Source organism: Pelodiscus sinensis, chromosome 14 (genome assembly GCF_052426305.1).
Source record: "Pelodiscus sinensis isolate ZL-2025 chromosome 14, ASM5242630v1, whole genome shotgun sequence".
NCBI lineage: Eukaryota > Metazoa > Chordata > Testudines > Trionychidae > Pelodiscus > Pelodiscus sinensis.
In genome coordinates this window covers 28,343,266-28,367,043 of record NC_143065.1, presented here as the reverse complement: position 1 = coordinate 28,367,043, position 23,778 = coordinate 28,343,266, and the positions used below count along the sequence as shown (strand labels likewise).

The window sequence follows — 23,778 nt, the reverse complement described above, 5'->3', positions numbered from 1 at the left end:
TATTTTCATATGCTTTTATGAAGGAGAAAGAGTCCAGAGAAAGGTGAAAACTGTAAATACTAAGGGACATCTGCCTCTAGCAATTTCTCTCTTCCCTTCCCTCTGGGGAAAAACAGAAGAGTGCCAGTAATGAATCAGGTAACTGGAACCAGGTGGCTATTTTTATACTTCACCCTCTCCACCTTTCCCCTCCAAAAGTGGCCCTTGTCGACACTCAAAACATAGAGTACGTTTAAACTACATGGCTCCATCAATGGAGCCATGTAGATTTGTTTGTTCGGCAAAGGGAAATGAAGCCGCGATTTAAATAATTGCGGCTTCATTTAAATTTAAATGGCTGCCGCGCTGAGCCCACAAACAGCTGGTCAGCTGTTTGTCGGCTCAGCGCCGCTAGTCTGGACGCTCCCCTGCCGACATAAAAGCCCTTTTTCGACCTCCCCAGTAAACCTCATCCTAGGAGGCATAATGGGGAGGTCGATAAAGGGCTTTCATGTCGGCAGGGGAGCGTCCAAACTAGCGCACTGAACCGACAAACAGCTGATCAGCTGTTTGTCGGCTCAGCACGGCAGCCATTTAAATTTAAATGAAGCCACGATTATTTAAATCGTGGCTTCATTTCCCTTTGCCGATCAGCCTAATCTACATGGCTCCATCAATGGAGCCATGTAGTTTAGACACACTCATAGTGTTCAGCGCTGACTTTTAATGTGCGTGTGGCAACTTGGTGGAAGGAGGCCAGCAGCTGGTTTATCATACCATTTTTAAAAAAGTATTCTGATGGGACTTAAAAATATAATCATATTGCCCCATCTTACTGTCTGTTATTAAATTATTGTTCTCAGCAGAAAGCTGTACTGATGGATAAATGCTGCGAACATGATCACACCTACTATTTTTGCAGGACCAACATCCCTCCCACCAGTGTCAAAGCATAGTGCATCTCACAAGCAGATATTTCCACAAAACTGACATAGTAGGCCTACCTAGTGAACTTTCCTGCAAAACCATGAGACACCCCTTGTATTTTAATGACAAGTCATTGCCCCAGATCCAACAGCTACAATGAACATGAGAAGGACTCAGCAGCAGTAGCATTTAGATGTTTAAAAAGATAATGTTGGTTGTGCAGCAGCCAAAGACAGATCATTATTTCCAGAACACAACAAAAGAATAGGGATTGAAGAGTGGGAAGTCCAGAATGCAACATGCAGAGGTGAAGCAGCCATACAGAATGAACTGCTCAGACACATGGTAAAAAAATCTAGATGTATAGATTATATAGATTTTAAAGGTTTTGTAGGGGTGAAGATGGACCTCCCTCTTCCTAAAAAAATATGAAACTCTTGGCAGAACTGCAGCACACACTCTACATACCTTCTTTGTTCTATTGCCCAAGTAGTAGTAATAGATTATTATGACTTCTTTATTGTCGCTCTCTGGCCAGTTTATGTGAGGCTGGCACAGAGAGACCCTCCTCAGTGCACAGCTCAGTCAGAGAAATCCCTTCAAAACCCCACCATAGGATTTAAGTGATGCAACAGGCTTCATCCCAAAAATAAAATTCTGTACAAAAAACCTGCTGTAAGACAATATTACAGTTGACTGGATAAAGCACTTGAAAGTCAAGAAATGCATATGCAACCTTAACTTTGCCCCTAAAAACCCTTGGCTCATTATACACAACTCAGGACAGTTTTCACTGGGTTACTAAGCTAGCCATGAATAGTGAAGCTTTCCTGGCTTTATGCTTTGCAAGCTTATCAGAAAAACCCATGCAAAATATATTGTACATGTGCAATATGCAATTTTTCAAGTGCAAATCAAACCAATTTTCACTGGTCACTCAAAGACACCACTTCAGAATGAGCACTATTTCCAGGCCAAATTTCTTGCTGTGTTAGTTGTTGAGTTGATCATAATGAGGTTATAACAGTGGCTTTTTTTTCAGTTTTGGAATGAGATTGCTATATTTCCCCTTTCCACCCTGGCTCCTATACTCAAAAATAGCTGAGCTGTTTTTGCTCACACTTGCAAAATAACATGCACATTCAGACAGAAAACAAAGCTGGCAAATTTTATTTCAAAAGGCCAAAATCACAGAAAGCTGCAATTTGAGACGAGCATGAAAATCCATTATGCTACCTTAATTATACTAGGTGCTGCCTCTTATTATGTTCTAATAAGTACTCAGTATTCTCATTTACAAACCACTTAGGCCATAACTACACTAGGAAATTATTACAAAATTTGATTTATGAACCCACAATTTAATAAATTCTAACTAGTGTGTCCTCACTACCGGGATGCATCAAAATTAGTCCAAGGCAGACTCCATTAATGTGGATGTGCTACCTTGGACTTAGGACCCCCAGAAGCACTCTGGAGAGCTGCCTCCTGGAGACCAATACATTTGAATTAGCAGCATGGGAGCATCCCCACTAATGTTATTTCGGACGTACAAGTTCAAAATTAGCATTATTCCTCATGGAAAGCAGGACTACAGAGTTCGAATTCTACAGTCTCTTATGCCAGAATAACGGGATTGGTAGTGTGGACGCACTGCTTACTAATTCAAACTTGGGGGGGGGGGGGTATTTTGGACTAAGGTCCTAGTATAGACCAGGCCTTGGGGACCAGTCCAGCAAGAAGATAACTGCTTCCTACTTGGAGTTGAATGCCCTCAAATCTCATTTGTATCTGCAGGTGTTTATAACTTGGAGGATTGTGCCTTGCACAAGAAGCAAAGAAAATATTTTTATTAACAATAATATACTGGTTTTGCTGGAGATCAAGTACATTTGATTACCAATTTAAAACTTTCTCATTTGCTGTTTGGTATTATCTGAAATATTTCATTGGTTCCAAAAAATGAATCCTATTCCAAACAAAAGAGCTTTTATATTGGTTTTGCAAAAGCATGTGACATGCTCCCATCAAACACATGCACAAACAGGAAAGCACAGATTTATTTTGAACTGTGTTTTTCTTCTATAAATTAAAAGGCCATTCCCCTTTTACATGTCATGTGTATTTAATTTCACGCTATAGGGTAATCCAGTGAGAATATGGAGAGTGCCAAGAAATACTTTCCCCGTTCCTTTTATTTCCTTAGGCAAATATCAAGAATTAGAGACAGAGAAAAGATGAAAAAGGGGAAGGCCAAGGGAAATACTGAGGTCCAAGAAAGTAAGACAGACCAGTCTAAACAAGGATTTTTCCTGGCCTGTGCAAGAAGCAATGATTATTTATAACAGGGAAAGGCATCTGTCTTTGATTATGATTTCATGTATGCTGTTGACTGTGGTGAACTTAATGTGTGCCAGAAAAGACTGTCATCCTACAGTATGAAATTCCAGTGAAACAAATTAATCTCCCTCTCTCTCAGGGAGAGAATTCTGCCTTCCACTAACTGAAGGACATTACATGAGGAATTTTGTGCCAGGAAAAATAAAAGTATAGGCTATTATGATATACAGGAAAATCAGATTTAACTTAGGAACAAAGGGATAGAAATCAAGGCATATTTTAAATATGTACTGTAATTCTTGGGTGTATACAGTTTCATGGTCTTATCTTAACTTATGACTAAGCTTTACAGTAAATAATGTAAATATAATAATAGTGAATTCTTACCTCTGTTTTTGTGGCACCTTAATGGAAGTGGCCTTTCAGTTTGCATTACAGGAGAAACACACAGTTATTAGGCCATTGGCAACAGAAGAATTTTTATGAACTCATGAAGGCACGAGATAAGGAAAGCACATGGATGTGTCTCTTGTAAATCGGTGGAACAAACAGACAGAATTTCTTTAAATTTTTAACCATGTTTGATCTTGTAATAAGATATTCCAGTCTTACAATCTATTAAACTGGCATGCAAAATGTTCAACCAATTGCATCCAGCAACTCAATGTATTATCTTCCCCTTCAGTGCAAACAGGGTTGTCCCTAGGGAGAGGTGGGGCTCAGGACATGTCCCTTCCACTACAGACCCTGCTCCTGCATTGCCTCTTCCTTCCCCAACTCTGCCCCCTCCTGCCCTTTCCACCAAACCTCCACCCCTGAGCAACAGGGTCTGAGGGACTAACAGGGAGCCTGGGAGCAGCAGCAAAGCCTGGACCCACCCTTGCACTCACCAGCTGCAGCAGGAAGTGGAACGACTCAGTCCCAACCTGCTATGCCGCCCCCCTCCCGACTCCTATTCGCATCATTCTCCTTCCCATTGCAGCTTGTCAGTGTGGGGGGTGGTTCCACGCCTTTTTCCCAAGTGATGCGACTGGGGCAGTGGAGCAGGCTGCGACCGAGTTGCTCCGCTTCCCACCACCACGGATGAGTGCAGGGAATGGCCTGATCCTTATTGCAGGTATCCAATTTCCCACTAGCCTCCCAAGCCACTCTGGAGATCATGGGGCCCCCCAAAGCATGGATCTGGGGCAAGTGCCCCCAAACCGTCCAATGGCTCTGAGTGCAAACCAGAAATACTTGAATGTACCTTGCCAAGCCAGCTCACTTGGCAACTAAATGTACCTTGGGAGCAAAGGATTTTCTCATAATACAGAATCTGTGGCATTATAGTGCTGTGCCTCTGGAAAAAGCCAGAAAATTACATGCTACAAGGACAGCAGAAAGAAGCATTAAGATAAGTGACATACAGCAGTACTGCTCCAAAACATCTGAACTGCTCAGTGTAGGCTCACAAGCTTGTCTCCCTCACCAACAGAAGCTGGTCTAGTAAAAGGTATTACCTCATCCACCTTTTCTCTCTAAAACATGTCACCCCTTCTCCATGGCTGGGGAAGAGAAACAGTTTTCAATTAGCCATTCTGGACACTTCATCCCCACCTAATTCAAATTAATAACGTGTGACTATCTGCAGGGTTTCCTTCTATGGCAAGAATGCTATTGCTTTCATGCCTTGAATGAAGTTTCATTTGCTCACCTCTGCACTTTGCACTGACAGCAGATCTTAAACATTAGATACAATTACTGTCTAGTCCTTGCCTTTCTGAAAATAACTATCAATAGCCCACCAAACACATTTTCTGATTTAATGGGCAAACTACAGCTCAGAATGTTTTGAAGTCTGCACAGCCTGTCAGGAGTCAAGGAGCTGGCAGCATTTGTTGACATATTTCTTCAAAGTAGCTTGCAGGCTTACGGATTTGGTTTTAAAATATTCTGCATTTCAATGTTGCTGATTGAGAACATGTCAGAGGCATTGAAACGCTGGCCTATCAGTTTCCTATAAACTGGAACACATTAGAAATCAGGAATCTAGAGGAGATTTATTTTTTTTTAGTGTGGTGGCAGAGTAATTATTTAAGTTTATCCACTGGATCAGAATACTGTCCAAGAAAAGCTATTATGCTGATGGAGTGGCTACATCTGGTAATGAATAATATCAATGCTCAGGACTCACATAAAACTCATTTTCTCTGTGTAAAAGCAGCTACTATTTTACAGCAGTCCCTCTCATACACTTCATTAACAAATCAGAACATAAATCCCAATCACCACAATATAAATACGGTCTCAGACAGCACTTGTACTACTTTAAACAGCAATTGGAAACATCCGACCTGAGCTTGCACCATTGAGGACAGTAGGATTTTTGTCATTCCACTTTAGTGGGAGCAGGAGCATGCTTATAGTTAGTTAAAATAAGAATAATGAATGACAAAAATGTCTAGCAGGCAGCGCAAGTTAGCAAAGAGGGCTGTCACACTTCTTCATGTACCTGACACAGTGCTGAGAAATTACTATTCCTGCATGAACTCACTCAGGACAAGTGTTGTAAAAGAAAATGTCAGACTAAATTCCAACTATTCTCTACCTTCCACCTTGCCCCCCTTTATCTCACTCCTTTGAATTGATTTATCAAGTACATTCCCTTTACCACCAGCGCACTGTACCAATCATTTCTGTCTTTAAGAAGCTATCAGTGGAGAAAGGGCTTTCTGGTAATATTTACCAAGAGTCCCCATGGTTTGTAAATACCTATGCCTGATTTTCAAAAGTGACTAGTGGGGTTTTTTTTGGGGTGGGTGGGTGGGAGGAATACAGGAGACATTTTAAAGAGGCATGATTTTTTAAGAGGGCAGTAACTCTGCACTTTCTGGAGCAGCAGGCCCACTTAACTCTCAGTGTGAACACCCAAAATCCAAGTCACACAAAACCACTAATCCTTTTGAAAATCTTAGGCTTATTTTTAAAAATATTACCTGGATCTATTTCACTTTTCATATTTTCCAGATCTCTTGCTTCCCATTCTCATTCTTCCCTGGCTTGTTGGTAAAAGAAGACACTAAACAAACCACTCTTCAGTTTCCTTCCTCAGCATGAAATATACAGAATAGGTTCCTAGGTTAATTTTTGGAAGACCCCATTCTGAACAACTCTTGCCCATTTCAGAATATGAGCAGATGTAAGCTCCCATAGGACCCTGGTTTGAATGCAAAGGCAGCAAGCTCTCTCACCTTGTACAGCACTGAACTACCACATATCCTCAGTTGTCCCAGAAGTCCATACACTGTTACACACTTGAAGGTACGGAGAGTCAAATACGTAGCTTCCATACCTATCTATGATTCACTGAGCAAATCAGAGATGAGATGCTTAGGGTCTAAGGAAAGAGAAGGGTTTATTAGTGCAAGAATATCTTTCTAGATGCCAAATTACAATGCCTGTTAAAGGAAAGGGAAAATAGTAAGAAGCATTATCAAGGGAAACCCAATATAACAGATCTGTTATAGAAGTTTTCTTTCACATTTTCTTTGGCTCATTTATTCCTTTATTCCATGTGTAAGCTATTAAATACAAACACATTTAGATCTCATTAAAGTAATGACAAAAGCTAGGTAGTTAGAAGTTAAGATTTGGAAGGATGAGTTATGCCTTGGTCTTTCAACTTTAGGGTTTGTCTAGACTACATGCCTCTGGAGACAGAGGCATGTAGATTATGCTATCCGGCATAGGAAAATGAAGCGGCGATTTAAATAATGTCCGCTTCATTTAAATTTAAATGGCTGCCGCACTGTGCCAATCAGCTGTTTGTCAGCTCAGCACGCTAGTCTGAATGCTCCACGGTCAACATGAAAGGCATTTATCGACCTCCTCGGTAAACCTCATCCCACGAGGCATACCGGGGAGGTCGACAAATGCCTTTGATATCAACCATGGAGCGTCCAGACTAGCGCATTGAGCCAACAAACAGCTGATCGGCACAGTGCGGCAGCCATTTAAATTCAAATGAAGAGGCCATTATTTAAATCGCCACTTCATTTTCCTATGCCAGGTAGCCTAATCTACATGGCTCTGTCGACGGAGCCATGTAGTGGAGACATACCCTTAGAGTCCCGGGTTCAATCTTATCTTAGGTCACTGGTGAAGCCAAGTTTGGTGATCTCACCTTAAGTTCTCCCCTAAGTTCTAGTGAGCCTCTGTCTTTACTTCAGAAGCACACAGTTTGGGAAAAAATAGTAATTTTTGCTTGCAGAAGACCCAGGCCTGGAATGAAGAGGGTTTTGCAGATAATGCACCTAACAATGGATAGCACCCTAAGGCCCTCACTTACATGAGCAATTAAATTACAAAGCTTGAACATTGGTGTAAGTTATGAGGACATGCCACACATCACACCTGTGCTCTGCGATCAAAAGGGAACGTTCTAGCTGTTGTCAAGACATTTTTGTACATGCTGTGATTGGGACAGGCTGGCAGCTCTGGAAACCAAGGTCCTCTCTATATGCTTCCAAACAGTACTCTATTAACAAACCCCAACTTTGACATGGAAGGGAGCATACCAAGGACTAAGAAGTATTTTTATCTCCACTCACTGCTTGGTCTCCAGGCATGAACGATTAACGACAACCGTGATGGAAGGCTTATTTTGTGACAATGACACCTGTTCAACAGTAGGGTCTAAGGCCAGAATGGACCACTGAGCATCTAGTCTGACCTCCTATATAGCCCAGGCTGTAGAGGTTCCCCAGAATAATTCCTAGAGTAAATCTTTTAGAGAAACAGCCAATCTCAATTTAAAAGTTGTCCATGATGGAGAATCCATCATGACCAACTGAAAAGAAACCACAGACTCATTTTTCATCCATCACATCTGTAAGATGGCTATGCATTCAGTCACTGCTAACCCCCATCCTACATTAAGCTTGTGATCTACAGGTAATGTGCCTCCAAAGAAATTCAATGCCCTCAAAGATTTATTTTCTGTGCACTTTGCACAAACAGAATCCACCATATCAGTCCATCTCTCAAAACCAGAGATCGCATTGTTGGTTCACAGAAATTTTATCCACTTATGTCTAAAAAAAAGTGGCAAACGTTCCTTCCTTTTTAACTGTTAACAGTCATTAATTGTATTAGTCACTTTCTGTTTTTTGCAACAAAATGTGGATCATTCAACAGAGAGGCATGAATGAATTTCCAAATAGAATTTCTCAAATTTAAAGGTTCTAATCACTTAGAGTCATGGTATTAATGTGATCTTTAGTTCAAAAGTGATGTACATTCTTCAACACATGAACTCAATCATCCAATGTGTTATACATTTATTTTAGTTCAGATCTAATTTATCAAGAGGAGTAGAATACAAATGAGCAATTGATCAGGTATGTAACTATCTGCTTACTCAATCATTTACATTTCAGTTCATCAATTATGTTTTAAAAAACTACTTTAAAAATGTTTGTGAAACTAATTCTAAATCCCAATCTTATTCAAAACAAAAGATAAACTTCTATTACCTTTTATTGTAGCAGGAATCGATCCATCAAACACAGAATACAAAATGCATAGATATATTAATTTTTATGAAACATATCTTGATATTTTTTCATTTGTTTTAAGAGAGACTTTTCATAAGGCACAAAAACCAAATCTAGTTTGTGTTGTGGAAACCCAAAATAAGTATCTGAACTCACAAATACCTTTCCCCCACTTTAAACATACATAATTTTAAAGTGACCAAATGCGTTTTTGGAAAATATATTCCAGCCAGACTTTATAAGGTACATTTTGAATGTGTGTGAATGTTTATGATTGATTTATAAACCCTTGCAAATTAGGGCTTGTAATGGAAAGAGTGACATAACTTCAACAACATTTCAGTTTCATCAATACCATAATAAGCTTTAATTATGTAATTATTCCACACTTCAATTGATTTGAAGATTCTTGATATGCACATGTTTTTCATGAGTCTAGTTGCATTCATAAAGATAAATACATGTTAAGAATTACTAAGTTTTGTCTTTTAAACACTAAATATTTTAAATGGTATGTACACAATAGAGAACTCTCAGGATTCTTGTCCAAATCAAAAAGTTATACTCTTGCAAGATTATAACTGCCCTTGCCAGCAAATTATAGCAGATGTGAACAGATTCATCTCTGAAGTTTCTGGATCTCTTCTTTAACAGGAAGAGCCTCCTGAGACCTGTTGCAGTTTTCCACTTCACTAAAAATTGCTGAGATTACTGCAAAATGAGTGTAGACACTGCAAATTTGACACCATCAGTTTAGGATTAAACAAAGACTGTGAATGGCTAGCCAAGTACAAAAGCAGTTTTTCCTCTCTTGTTGTTCACACCTCCACATCAGCTGCTAGAAGTAGGCCTCACCCTCCCTGACTGAATTAACCTCGTTATCTCTAGCCTGCATATTTATACCTACCTCTGGAAATTTCCACTACATGCATTTGACGAAGTGGGTCTTTGCCCATGAAAGCTTATGCTCCAATACATCTGTTAGTCTATAAGGTACCACAGGACTCCTTGTCACTTTTGCAGATCTAGACTAACATGGCTACCTCTGATACTTGAGGAAATGCTATTAGATACCTCTAGGACATACAGGCTATGTCTAGACTGGCATGATTTTCTGGAAATGCTTTTAACGGAAAAGTTATCCGTTAAAAGCATTTTCGGAAAAGCGCGTCAAGATTGGCACGGACGCTTTTCTGCAAAAGCACTTTTTGCGGAAAAGCGTCCGTGGCCAATCTAAACGCGCTTTTGCGCAAAAAAGGCCCAATTGCCATTTTTGTGATCGGGGCTTTTTCGCAGAAAACAAATCTCAGCTGTCTAAAGTTTTGTGCAAAAGGGACTTTTGCCCGAACGGGAGCAGCATAGTATTTCCGCAAAAAGCACTGATTTCTTACAGTAGGAAGTCAGTGCTTTTGCGGAAATTCAAGCGGCCAGTGTAGACAGCTGGCAAGTTTTTCCGGAAAAGCGGCTGATTTTCCAGAAAAACTGGCCTGTCTAGACACAGCCACAAGGTCTAAAGACTGCAGATTTAATAATGAGTTATAAATTTAATATTTAGTTATGCATTCTTTAACAAACTAGAGAAATATAAACATGGAGCTATGGTAAGGTGGGTGCATAACGTGCTGAATAATCATTCTCAGAGAGTAGTTATCAATTGTTCACAGTCGTGCTATAAGGGCATAACAAGTGGGATTCTGCAGGGATCTGTTCAGGGTTTGGCTCTGATTACTATCTTTATCAAGGATTTAGATTGTCATAGAGCAGTGGTTTTCAAAGTAGGGTTGCAGGCCTCTGCCTGGGTAAGCTGCTGGTGGGCCTGCAATATTTTGTTTGTCTAATTGTCTGAAGCTGCTGCTTCCTCCCCCTCACTGGAAATGGCGAACTGCAGCGAACAGGCACTGTGAGGTTCCGTAACTATGGACACTTAGATAAACAAAGCATTATGAGCCCTCCAGCAGCTTACCTGCTTGCAGATGATACCAAACTGGGAGGGGTTGCAATTGCTTTGGAGGATAGGGTCATAATTCAGAATGATCCGGACAAAATGCAGAAATTGTCTGAGGTAAATAGGATTACGTTTAATAAGGACAAATGCAAAGTACTCCACTTAGGAAGGAACAGTGTTTCACACATACAGAATGGGAAGTGATTGTCTAGGAAGGAGCACTGCTGAAAGGAATCTAGGGGTCATAGTGGACCACAAGCTAAATATGAGTCAACAGTGACTGTTGCAAAAAAAAAAAAAAAAAACCCACAAACATGATTGTGAGATGCATTAACAGGAGTGTTGTGAGCAAGACACGGGAAATATTTCTTCCACTCTACTCTGAGCTGATTAGGCCTCAGTTATAGTATTGTGTCCAGTTCTGGGTACCACATTTCCAGAAAGATGTTGACAAACTGGAAAAATTCCAGAGAAAAGCAACAAAAGTTATTAAAGGTCCAGATAACACTACCTAAGCGGGGACACAATAACAGCTTTCAAGTACCACCTACAAGGGTGTTACAAGGAGGAGGAAGAAAAGTTATTCTCCTTAACCTGTGATGGTAGGACAAAAAGCAATGGGCTTAACTTGACGCATGGGAGGTTTAAGTTGGAATTAACAAAAACGTCCTAACTGTCAGGGTGGTTAAGTATTACAATAAATTGCCAATGGAAATTGTGGAATCTCCATCATTGGAGATTTTAAGAGCAGGTTAGACATACACCGGCCAGGGATGATCTAGATGATGCTTGGGCCTGCCATGTGTGCAGGGGACTAGACTTGATGATCTCTCGAGCTCCTTCCAGCCCTATAATTCTATGATTGTCTTTGGAAATGATTAGTTATTTTGCTTAGATTAAAAATTGCCATAATTTTTGCAAAATAAATAAGTAGATTTTAATACAATCATGTTGTGTAGCCACATGGAAATAAATGTTATTTTCTGCTTGCATTTCAGTTGCAGATTTAATTGATGTAACAGTGCAGAAAACGGAGACAAAATTTTATTTCTTCTGCCTTTTAATTACCATCTGCTAACATAAGATTATGTTTCTTAAAGTGACTGGGTCTACCTGCCAGCTGAATTTTTCGCCTGACTTCCTCGAGCTCTGGCAGCTGCCTTCATTACTGGTGAAAATGGCATGGCAAAGCTAGCATGAAAAATGAGGCTAAGCACCTGTCACATCATTTTTCTGCAAAGAAACAAAGAAAACACATGAAACTCAATGCTCTATACACTCTATTCTCAGTGACAATTTGCTATGAACTAGAATAAAGCATCAGTTTGTTGCTGAATACAATAACAAGCCTGACATATAAAGGCACTTCTAGCATCCTGCATATTTATTTATGATAAATAGAAAAGATAATCTTGAGAGTAAACAAAATGTGAGAAAAGGATGAAAATATGTAGAAGAGATCTCAACCAGGATTATTAAATTTCTTCTGCATGTAGGATCAGCTCCTAACAGAGACCTTCTTGGAAAAACAGCCGTCAGTGAATTTCACCCAGCAATCAGTATTTAGAGACAAGCCTCTCTACTAATTATTGTTCATTCAAGGGTATCCTTTTGGGCCTCAGCTCAGTAAGGTACCATACACATCTCTAACTTTAATCATGTAAGTACTTTCATTGAAGTAACATGTTCTTCAGCACCTTGTTGAATTGATCTCTGTAATGTGGATCTAAGAGTTGGTGCCTTTTAACCAGAAATGTAGTGTAAAGGGGACCGCACCTCATTGGAATAAGAAAGTCTTCCTGGAGCTTGTTATGCATCAAAATCTGCCAGACAGTGTGTGAGGCCAGGGAAAACTATGTACCCCAAAGCCCCTGCACCCTTTCCTATATCCCAGTCCCCTGTCGCAGGTCACAACTCCTTCCTGCCCTAGGTCACATCACAAACCCCTGCACCCCAGTCCCCCATCCCAGGTCAAAACCACCTCCTTTACCCAGGCTCCCTCCCAGACACCACTCTCCCTCCTGCACCCCAATCTCTTACCCCAAGCTCCCTTCTGCACCCAGCCTGCATCCCAGACCCCGCACTTCCTCCACTAATATCATGGAAGAATGTGGCCCTCAACCACTTTCCAAAAATCTTGGTGTGGCCCCTATTAAAAATTATTGCCCACCCCTGCCTTAGAGACTAACAAAAAAATATAGACTCATGAGCTTTCATGAATAAAACCCACTTCATCAGATGAATTGGACAACATTAAGCTTTCAACAACGACCTCACCTGGACTACTCACATGGTATTTTCTATTCAAGTCTTCTCAGCCAAGTATTAAACCTAAAGTTAAATCAAGAGAAAAGCCTAGTTTACACTGGAGAATTTATATTAAAATTCCATTAGTTTTAAACCTACTAGGAATTAAATATAGGGTATGTCTTCACTGCAGAGTTAACTAAATGTGTTTATACTTGAGATAAAAAGTCCTAGCTGTCAAGCCAGGCCTGGAGATTGTGTCTAATGTCAAAAATGGGGCAGGACTTTGTCAGGCTGTGGTAAAAAATCTAAGTAGTTCTCTACTTAAGAATACGCTAAGTGATTTTTCAGTCAGTAAGTAAATGTGGTGTTCATACTGTAATCATTTCAATAATCCTTTTTCAACACACTATTCATACAGCACAGGGTCAGGTATTCTGGAAATTCTTGGTTTAATTTTATGTAGTTAATATACTCGTATCAGCCAGAGGACCACTGCAAAAATAAAAAGATATATATTTTGAACATATATTCAGAGGTTCTAATGGAGGTTCAGCAAGTGTTTTCAAGGTATGAGGTTTATTTAACTTTACTGAAATATTAAAGGTTGTCCAATTTTGGGTTTCGATGGGCAAACACATGGCAAAGACAGGAAGGTTTGCTTTCATACTGTGCCAGATAAAGTTGTTAGAAAAGATTCCATAAAGAAAGTCATGATATTTAGCCATGTTAGAATGAACAGAAGAGTTTATGGGACAACTATATATGAGGTTTTTTTTTATTTCATCCATACTTATGTGAAATATTTTGCATGAGAGACTCTTATGAAATACACTAGAGTGTTTACATGGAAGCAAGAAGAGGTTTATTACTTTAATTTTTTAAGATTTCTAATTTTTGTGGTAACAGAAGTGAAATATTACCTCAATTATTAGCAAGTCTATGAGGAAACCATTAATAGCAGTGTATTTTCATATGCATCGGAATGAAAGGTTCAAATCCAGGGCAAATGACACTAATGCTACATGGGGAGCTATTCATTTTACTTTTATTGCAGTATATTATAATTAGTATTTTTGAATTACAACTTCCAATACCCACGTGAATAAAGGATTCCTACCTCCTTAATGTATCTGTGTGCCATGGTACAGTAATGGCCATTTATTTTGCAGCAATGCACCCAGAGCTTTGAGCTCTTCAAATCTCAAACACTAAGTAGGTCTGGTATATATGAATTCCACTCTGGATTTGGATGATGCTATGGAAAACCCAAGTGCTGCAGGAAGTGGTGCTGATGATTCAGTAGGTGGCACTCTTCCCTTTGAAATGGTACCGAACCAGTGCAAGAGCACATTGTAAGGGACTATTGCTGCAGGAGATGCTGTCTGAAATTAGACTTACAACTGAGGTCCTTTGCCACTTGAAGTGAGAGATCTCATACCACTTTCTCCACCTTCCCTCCCATCTCCCCAACAGAAGTGCTAACCTCATGTCCTGGTCTTTGAGTAATAACATTGCCATATTTCCTGCTACAGTTTCAATAGAATACAATATTTGTCACTTCATGTGCAAAATGTTTTATCCGAATACAGTGAATAATAAGAGTTGCTCCTTTCCACCCCAGAGATAAACATAAAAATGGCCGCAGTGGGTCATACGAATGGTCCATCTGATTGGATGGCTGCAGTTCAGTGGTAGTGAAGAAATTGCAACAACAGAATATGTTACGTGCTTGTCGCAATCCATTTCCAAAGAATATAGAGACCCTGGATGGAACCTTGATTTAAAGGTAAGTTTTCAAAATAACTTCCCTCTTTGCTAGTGCTACTTTAGGGTGATTCAGTGTTTTCACGTTTAAGCAGTAACTTGCTCAGTGAAGCGACTTATTTATTTTAATAACCAATGTACATGAAGATATTTTTACAGTAACTTTATTTAAAAAATTAAGAGAGACAGAGGCAATCTCATTTTTCTATTTGTTGGAATACATGTAGAACAAATTAGAGGTTGATCTTTTAAAACTGATATGAAAAGTTTCAGAACATTTTTTAGATCAAGCCAGATAGTCTGACATTCTGTACATACAGGCCACCGACACAACCCAGCACTCTCACATGAAACCCAACAGCCACAGAATTACACCAAAGCAAGCAGGACAACCCACCGGAGACAAAGACTATTTTGTGCCACAGGAAGAGAATAGAAGGGACCAAACAGAGCCCCCTCCCGCAATGGCAAGGAAAAGATGAAGTGGGATATGCCCACAAAGTGATCTGTACCACATTCTGCAGAGGAAGGTGAACCTCCCTTTCTAGGATGATTTGTTTAATGATGAAAAGACTGACACATGGAACCATATTATATACACACTAGTTTGCGATGATGTACATGACGGTTTTATCATTTTTGTAGGTTACACAATATAGACTTCTTATTTTCCCACATATGGACTCTGCCAATACTTGAATCTCTCAAACCATTCGGTCTCTAGTCACTCTAATACTAAATAATGTGGAATAATGTGTGTTAGTGCATGCTAGATGTGTACTCATGCATATATGTGTATCTGCGTGCAGATGTGGGCATCAGTTTTGACAGATTTATTTATATAGGTATCTGGACAGGCATGCGTTTCTATATTTGTGCTCTATGGATTTGTATTTGGATTTTAGCAGTGGGCCTTCAATGGATCAATCGCAGCTGCGATAATGTGTGGTACTAAATCCACATATAAAATTACAGTAACTTTTGTGAACAAACACATGGAGCTGGTTATGAAAATTGGGAAGAAGGGAGGGAAAGAATGATGAAAATATTTATGAAATATTTTTTTTAAAAAAAAACACCCTTTTTGACTATATTGTTGCCAGCTCCAGTGTCCTGTAACAAATCAAACCGCAATTTAGCACAGTGGCCTCCAACCTTTTCAAGCATGAGATCACTTTTTGAATTTAAGTGAAATCCAGGATCTACCTCAAACCCAAACACGCTTGCCTTGCTTCCTTCCCACTCCTTCTCCAAGACCCTGCCCCTGCTTGCGCCATCCTTCCTCCTTCCTCCTCGTCACTCATTTTTATCAGGCTGAGGGCAGAAGGCTGGGGTGAGGGGGAGGGGAATATGGACTCTGATCTTGGGCTAAAGGATTTGGAGGGTGGGAGGGATTCTGAGCTAAGGTAGTTGAGCAGCAGGGGGTGGTGGTTAGGATTCAGGTTCTGGGAGGGAATTTGGGTGCAGGGGGACTCAGGGATAGGGCAGGGGGTTGGGGTGCGGGTGCAGGCGAGGTTCAGGACTGGGGCCGGGGTTTGGATGCAGGCTTCAGCTGGGCACTGCTTACCACAGGTGGCTTCTGGGTCGTGGTGCAGAGGACTAAGGCAGGCTCACCTCTGCTTCCAAAACCAGCCAGCAAAGTCTCTCCAACCCTAAGCTCCTTCCCCCCCCCTTGCTCTGTGGAGATGGGGTTCAGGGTGGAGGGAGGGGCACCCTGACATCAGCACCCCCTCTTCCTCTTGTTCCTGTGCCCTGCGCAGCAAGTAAGAAGCTCCAAGGACTGGGGGCAGCTCCAAGGCAGAGGGAAGGAGCAGCATGGTAGTGCTGCAAGGGGCAGATGAAGTGCTGGCACTTGATCGCCTCCTAGCCAGACTTGTCAGGATCACCTGCCAGAGACTCCAAACTTTGCCAGTAGATCCCAATCTACTGGTTGGTGACCACCGATTTAGCACAATGCATCTATCAGAACAATAAATATGCCCATGTGAGCCTTGCAATGAAAATGAGCATGTGAGGGAGAATGGGGAAGAGCAAGCAATGGAGAGAGGTGGGGGAAGGACTGAGCAGAGGTGAGGCCTCAGGGAATTGGTGGGGCATTGAGCAGGGCAAGGATGTTCGGTTTTCTGGAACTAGAGAAGTGGCAACCTTGTAGCCTGTGGGGAAAGTAAAGGAGCTGATCCCCAGCAGGCACAAAGAAGGTTTCCCCGTGTTAAAGGCAAATAGCAGTAAGGTGTGTCTCAGCCCTAGGTACCCCCAGGAAGTGTTACAAATACCATCTCTTTACTCCTATTTGATATTTCCCTGCTTATATATCCCAGAATTGCACTGACCCTTTTAACTACAGCATCAGACTAGGAACTCATATTCAATGGGTTACCTACTATGACCCCTCAAGTCCTTTCCAGAGTTGCTGCTTTCCACCATATAGTACCCCACCTCCAAAGTGTGACTTACATTCTTTGTTCCTACACGTATGAACTATGCACTTGCCTGTGTTAAAAACACATTCTGCCAATGAGCCCGTTTTACCAAACGATTTAGATTATTGTGTTTAGCTGCAGTAACCCCCGTCGCTATTTATCATTCCACCAATATTCATGTCAATTGCAAATTTTACCAGCAATTACTTTCTATTTCCTTCCTGCATAAAGACACTGAATAGCACTGGGTCAAGAACAGATCCCCACAAACCCCACATCAGCCACCCCACGAGATTGCAATACTGTGATTTATCAATTAAGCAGCTTTTAATCCACTTAATGTGGGCTACAGTGATTTTGTAGAATGCTATTTATAAATGACTTGGATAGACCTAAAAATATTTTATGTACAAAGTACAAAAATATTTTACATGCTTGTTAGTAATCACATTGATTTTGGTTTGAGTTAATTGCATGAGGGATTCCCCTGAAGTAAGGAAATGTGAAAATAGTGCCTTCCTGTCTTCATAACCTAGTAGGAAGGCTTTTGTCTGTTGGATGAGTGGGAATTATCTAGAAGATGGTTATAGTGTACAGAGGCCTGGTGATAGCACTCATCAAGAATTAAGGACTTAGTAAGAATAAGAAAGGAGTAGAAATTGGCACTTGAAATGATGGTGATTCAGATGGAGAGGCTGGGCTGACACTTGAGCTCTGTGAAATTACCTCTCAATTCATGTTTATTCACATGTAAAAACTTAGATTTCCACAGCTAGTTGTGATTTTGAGTCATTGTGAAAGGCAGATTCTAGGCAGCACAGTGACAATTTATACCTGGGGAAATGTGTATTGTATTTTCTTGACAAAAGCCAGCCCTAACTCTGAAGCAAAGCTTCAAAAATATTTTGCATTCCCGAGAAACCATATAAATCTGATTTTTTTTGCCAACAGTGGGAATTTTTATTACATGCCCCTAGCTGCCACTTATGCACATGGAAAGTAACAGTGACACTCACATTTCTTATGCAGGCTTCTTTTTCTACAGGTTTCTGAACTAAAGGTACAGAAAGGCTTGGTCTTCTTGTGCCCCAGGTGGATGGCTAAGGCATACTCTAACCCCCTTTTTAGAAGAGCTTGTTCACGCGGTTTCTCAGATCATGAAAGCATGATTTTATTATTTCAAGATACATACGGAAACATTTTGATTTTGACTATCAGAGGCTTTATCTCTGCTTTGTTTGAACCGAGCCTCTCACCCCAAGTCACACAACTTGACCTATATTAACTCAGTGAGATATCAAGAAAAAGTCAACCTATTTTTCAAAATTGAAAAAAAGAGACATAACAGACATAACACAGTTGATCAGATAGGGAACCTACAGGTATATTTGGAGAACTTCTTGAAAGTGCAGTGTGAAGATTAAAGAGATAAGGGGGTCTTTTAAGTCATCTATTGTCCATATGCACCATCATTATCTAGTAACAACTGAGTCTTTTCCAGGGAAATCAATATTAGCGTGTGGGCTAAGTTCATATTTTATTAATTATCCATAGACCCAGAGTGCAACTTAGCTCAACCATTTAGTGTGGTATTAAGGTGATAAAATCTTTCAGATATAAAATCTTTCTGATCATGGTGCACTGTTACTGGGGCTGCGGCAAAGCCATTTGATAAAAGGATAAAGGAAAGATCCAGGATTCACAGATAAATTACAGGTTTAGCATTTCAAAAGTATTCTGTAGTTTCCAAAAGTGGATGACATTATGAAGAGAAGTAGAAAGCAGGGCTTATTTATGCACTGTTACTTCCATAATCTGCATTATAGCACAGTTGTGTACATAAAAGAACAATTTGTCTCAAGCAGTTTTACTATAAATGGAATGGCACATTGCACTTTACAGAGTGGTGGGAGGTCTGTGTACACAATAATAATTCAAGTCAAGTCTGATGTGTTGAAGGTCATTGTGTTTTTTAAGTGTAACAATATTAATAGTTTGATTTTTTTATTACTAGGTAATATATTATTGCCAGCTATTATCTAATTATATTACAGTGCTGCAACAAACTCAGATGCATCTATGAAAAAAATAAAACTATGGCACAAAGATTTCCAGCTAGTTAATTTATAGGAAGTCATGTCAGAAAAAAATAATGCCTTTTGCAGTAATTAGATACTATAACATTATAATCTCAACATTAAGATGTTTATTCAAAATACATGCACATGTCTTACTACACATCCTAAGATGACAGTGTTACACATCTCGCCAGAACTTCATAAAATCACCTTGAAACCCAGCTCTGAACAGGTAACAGGACAAAGCAACATGTACTAATTTTTAAAATGGAATTTCCATATTCCTCTTTAGATTGCACAGACCTGAGAGGCCCATATGTTATAACTTGACTGATTTTTCCTTTCCTTCTTGTGCTCTTACTGTGAATTGCTGCATCATTTCTGGATAGCTTTTGAGTAGCGATTACATAAAAGTGCATTACTTGACATCTGCTTTTTATCTAAAATCAAGAGCTGAATAAATCTCAGGGCACACTATTTCTGAAGCATCTCAAACTATCATCTGCATCAGGCACTGTCTATGAAAAATACTGATGAGGAGCTGACCTTTTGCAGCTATGACGGACAGTAGTGTGTTGGTCAATGAGTGGGGTGATATATGTGAATTACCCATGTCTTGTGTTTTCTAACACTTTGATTAGACTAGTACAGAAGTCCCAAAAACACATTTTACAGAGCTTTGGTGATAGTCCATTAGAGATCTTTCTGGTCATATGCTGTTGGATCTGTTTCCAAATGAGAGCAGCAGAACGTATTGGCGAGGAAAATGAAAAGCAAAACTAAATAATTAACTTTTCCTCCCACCACATACCACAGAGAGCAAAATATGCACCCAATTAAAGACAGGCAAACTACATAAAGCCCAAATATTCATAAACCACAAAAGATTTTGGTTGTTTCAAATTTTGGGTACTCTTAAAGGATCCCAATTTCTGAGTAAGGGCATATCACCTGCAATCCTGAACATCAGCTCCCTTTAAGGTGTCTTGAGGATGGTACCTATAAAGGGGTTCCCAACATCACTTTTGAATATGCAGTCATAATTATTTTCCCAATATTATTTTCCATAGGAGCAATTGTTGTAGTTTCCAAAAAGATGCTATGTTCACTTATATCTATGGGTTGGTCTGCACCTAAAAGCTTTACTAGCTACATCAGTTAGGGATGTGATTTTTCACTGATAGACCACTATGCTGGTAAAAGCTCTAGTGTAGATGCAGTTGTACCATTATAACCAGGTTTATTCCAGTGCCAGTCACGGGAACGAATATCAAATCCTATTAATTTTCACAGTCATTCCTCATTGCAGCATGACAGATGAAATACACATAGGAAAGAAGAGAGGCAGCTGAGCAAAAGTTGTTATATAGACCTTTTTATGAAGACATCCTTAGTCAGGTCATCCCTGCTGGGTGAAATCCACTCCACTGCACAGCAATGATGTATAGTTCATGCTTAGTGGTTGTCATGTTATTGCATTTTAAAGTGAGCAGACAGATCACTGTTGCACTCACTGGTGGCATATGTCCCAAATTCTGCACAAAGTGGGCCATGCAAGGTGTCAATGAAAGCTTATGCTCTGCTTCTTCTATGTATGATACTCATGTATAATTTTTTTATGTGAAGTAATGAATATGGGCTCTGTTCTTGTATTGTAAATATTCTCTGTCTAGGAGAGAGCAATGGGCATGGACTACCTATTGTTAGAAAGGATTATTCAGTAAATGGCTATGCTTATTAGCCCTGCTTCATAGACAATGGCTCTCAGAGGAGCCAATACACACCTGAGGAATGTGTCTGGAAACCTGCAGACTGGTCAGTGCATAATGACTACTTGCATGTGAAACACAGATAGGCCATTTGATCATGTGACCAGCTCCAGCTTAGAAGTCACAAGGAATATAAAAATCCCATGAGGCCATCTCCATCTGGTCTTCAATCTTGCTACTGATTCCAGAGGCATCCTTGCAAGGGACAGAAATGGGGAAGGACTTGCTGACCCATCCTAACACAGGATGTACACCAGAGACATTTAAGTTAGCAGTTTGTAACATCTCTGCTAAGTGCCTGCATCAAGAACTTGGTAGTTGATGTATGTAACGTATTCCCCTTAATCTTACTCTCAGCCTTTTCTTTCTTTTATTAATAAACCTTTAGATTCTCAAGGACTGGCTCGGTGTGCTCTCATGAGTAAGATCTAAAGTTTAAATTGACTGGGGACTGTGGCTAGTTATTTGGGACTGGGAGGATCTGTTCAGAGTTGGTGAGATCGGGTTTTATAACCTCTCACCTCTGTGTAAGGCCTGGGACTGATTGTGGCACAGGGAGAGCTGGGATATCTGAGGGGTTTTGCTCATGAGGCTTCCTGCTGGCCAGATTGGCAGCTGAAGCGCTCTGCGTGACTGGTTTATGGCCTATTTGAGAAAGCTCTCCAGTTGAGGGCTGTAAGTAGTCCTGGTTTTGAGCAATTCACCCTGAGCTGATGCCCTCAGCGGTGCCCAGACCCGGTCTGGTCCATCACAGAGGCTGAAAGATTTCACAGATATGCATGGGCAGCTTCAAAATGCCTCAAAGTAAATGAAGAAAGGCCAATGTATCCTTTGCTTATGTGAAAGTAAATACCGAAGGACATCCTCCTTGGAGAAACCTGATGAGAAAATCAAGTGATTGAGAAAAAATTAAGCTTATGGGGCAGGAAACAAAAAATGAGTGAGAGACAGGACAACATTTTGAAGTATCTTTGGGAGGCCATATGGTATTAAGAGTGTATGAATAGTTTTTGTATCATTGTGAGCCAGGGATTGTAAACACTCCACAGCTAAGATGGATTTTTTGAGTCAGAGTTTAAGGACAAAAAGAAACACCAGACCATCTAGCCTAACATCTATATACCACAGACCACCTATAACACCCAGCATCTGCACACTAAACCCAACAACCAAAATTAGACCGAAGTATTACAGCCCACAAGATATTAAAGTAGAGGGGGTCAAAACATGGTCCAGGAACCAGATCCGGCCTATCTGATATTTCCACCTGGACTACCAGGGTTCCCGGCAATTGAGGAAACTACCGCGGCAGCAGATGGAGTCCTTTAAAATATCACTGAAGCCTAGGGTGGCATGGGCCCGGTAGCACTGAAAGGCTGGCTGGGGAAGGCTAGCCTCAGTGCCAACCATTCCATCTGAGGCTCCACCCCTTCTGGGGTTCTGGAACTGGCCTCCCCTCCACACCTTGCCTAGGATGATACCCGATTTCACTTATCTTATTAATGCACACCAGAGACTTTTTTCTTCACACTGAGTTTCATTTTTTCAATAAAACATTATTAAAATTCATGTCAGTTGTAAGTAAAAATTTAGCGTAAAAGTTATTACAAATTTTACAAGTGTTCACAAAACAGTTTACAATATAATGGCCTTCGAAAGTAAGTTTTGGATAATTGCATATTCAGTTGTTACTCCTAGTAATTACTTTGTTGTGCAAAGAACCTAATGGAGTCTTTTTACAATAAATGGTGAGGCAACTTATTTAATACAGTAGAAATGTGCGACCTGTGATGACTTACCAAAATTCATCGAGTGGCCCCCTTATGAAAATTATTGTCCATTCCTGGATGAAACTCACGTGCCACAGGCAGAGAATATGAAGGACCGAGGTGCACAAGTGCTCAAGACTGTCACTTTGGAAAGAAAATGATTTAGTGAGCTGTGCCATATAATACTGCCAAATATTCCACACCTACACACTGTAGAGGAAAGTAATCCACAGCCCAAGGTTGCTGACAGTCTGACTTCTGGGAAAATTCCTTCCCAACCCCACATATAGCAATTGGTCAGGCGTTGAGCATGTGAGCAAGAACTAGGGATGTAAAAGACTAGTTATTAGTTGACTACCCGATAAGCTAGTTGAGTTGACTCCTCACATTCCACCCCTGCCCTTTTTATTTCTATCTCAGAGGCAGCGGGGTGGGGGTGGGGGAAGCAGGAGATAGCTTAAAAGCTGGTTCCCCCCAGCACCGTCTCCACTGTGTGTGTGGGGGGGGCGGGGCAGGGAGGCAGGTAGTGGAGGCAGAGTCTCAGCGGAGTGGAGGTAGGTCCCAGACCCAACACGAGCCAGGACTCCGGAGTCCCTGCTTCCACCGGGTCCTGAACCTACCCCATTTACTACATTTAAATGGGCAGCTGCGGTGGGGTATGTGCAGTACCCAACGCAAGCTGGAACTCAACAGTCTTGGCTCATGCTGGGTCTGGGACCTACCTCCACTGTGGCTCTCAGTTTAAATGTAGTAGGAGCTCGGCTGCCTGAGTGCCCGGCTCCTACTACATTTAAACTGCAGAGCCGCAGAGGGGGCCTTTATGCGATACAAATTGTATTGAGTGCATAATTAGTCAATTATCTGCTTCTTATCCTTACCAAGAACCAAACAGTCAAGCACTTGAGAGAGAAAATGGTCCACACCACCTCACAGCAGTAGCCCACGCTACCCAATATCCCATGGCCATCCCTGATGCTGCAGAGGAAAATTAAACAAAAAAAAT

At 40.7% G+C, this 23,778-nt stretch overlaps 1 long non-coding RNA gene across 1 annotated transcript; it reads right to left on the bottom strand.

Annotated features, from left to right (window-relative positions):
- Window positions 1-8,953: 8,953 nt before the first annotated feature.
- LOC106733083 (uncharacterized) lies at window positions 8,954-23,120 on the bottom strand. Its single transcript, XR_001369337.4, has 3 exons — window positions 22,806-23,120; window positions 13,003-13,056; window positions 8,954-11,958 (listed from the first exon to the last, which is right to left on the bottom strand). It is a non-coding gene; the product is annotated as an uncharacterized LOC106733083 (long non-coding RNA).
- Between the last annotated feature and the right edge of the window lie 658 nt (window positions 23,121-23,778).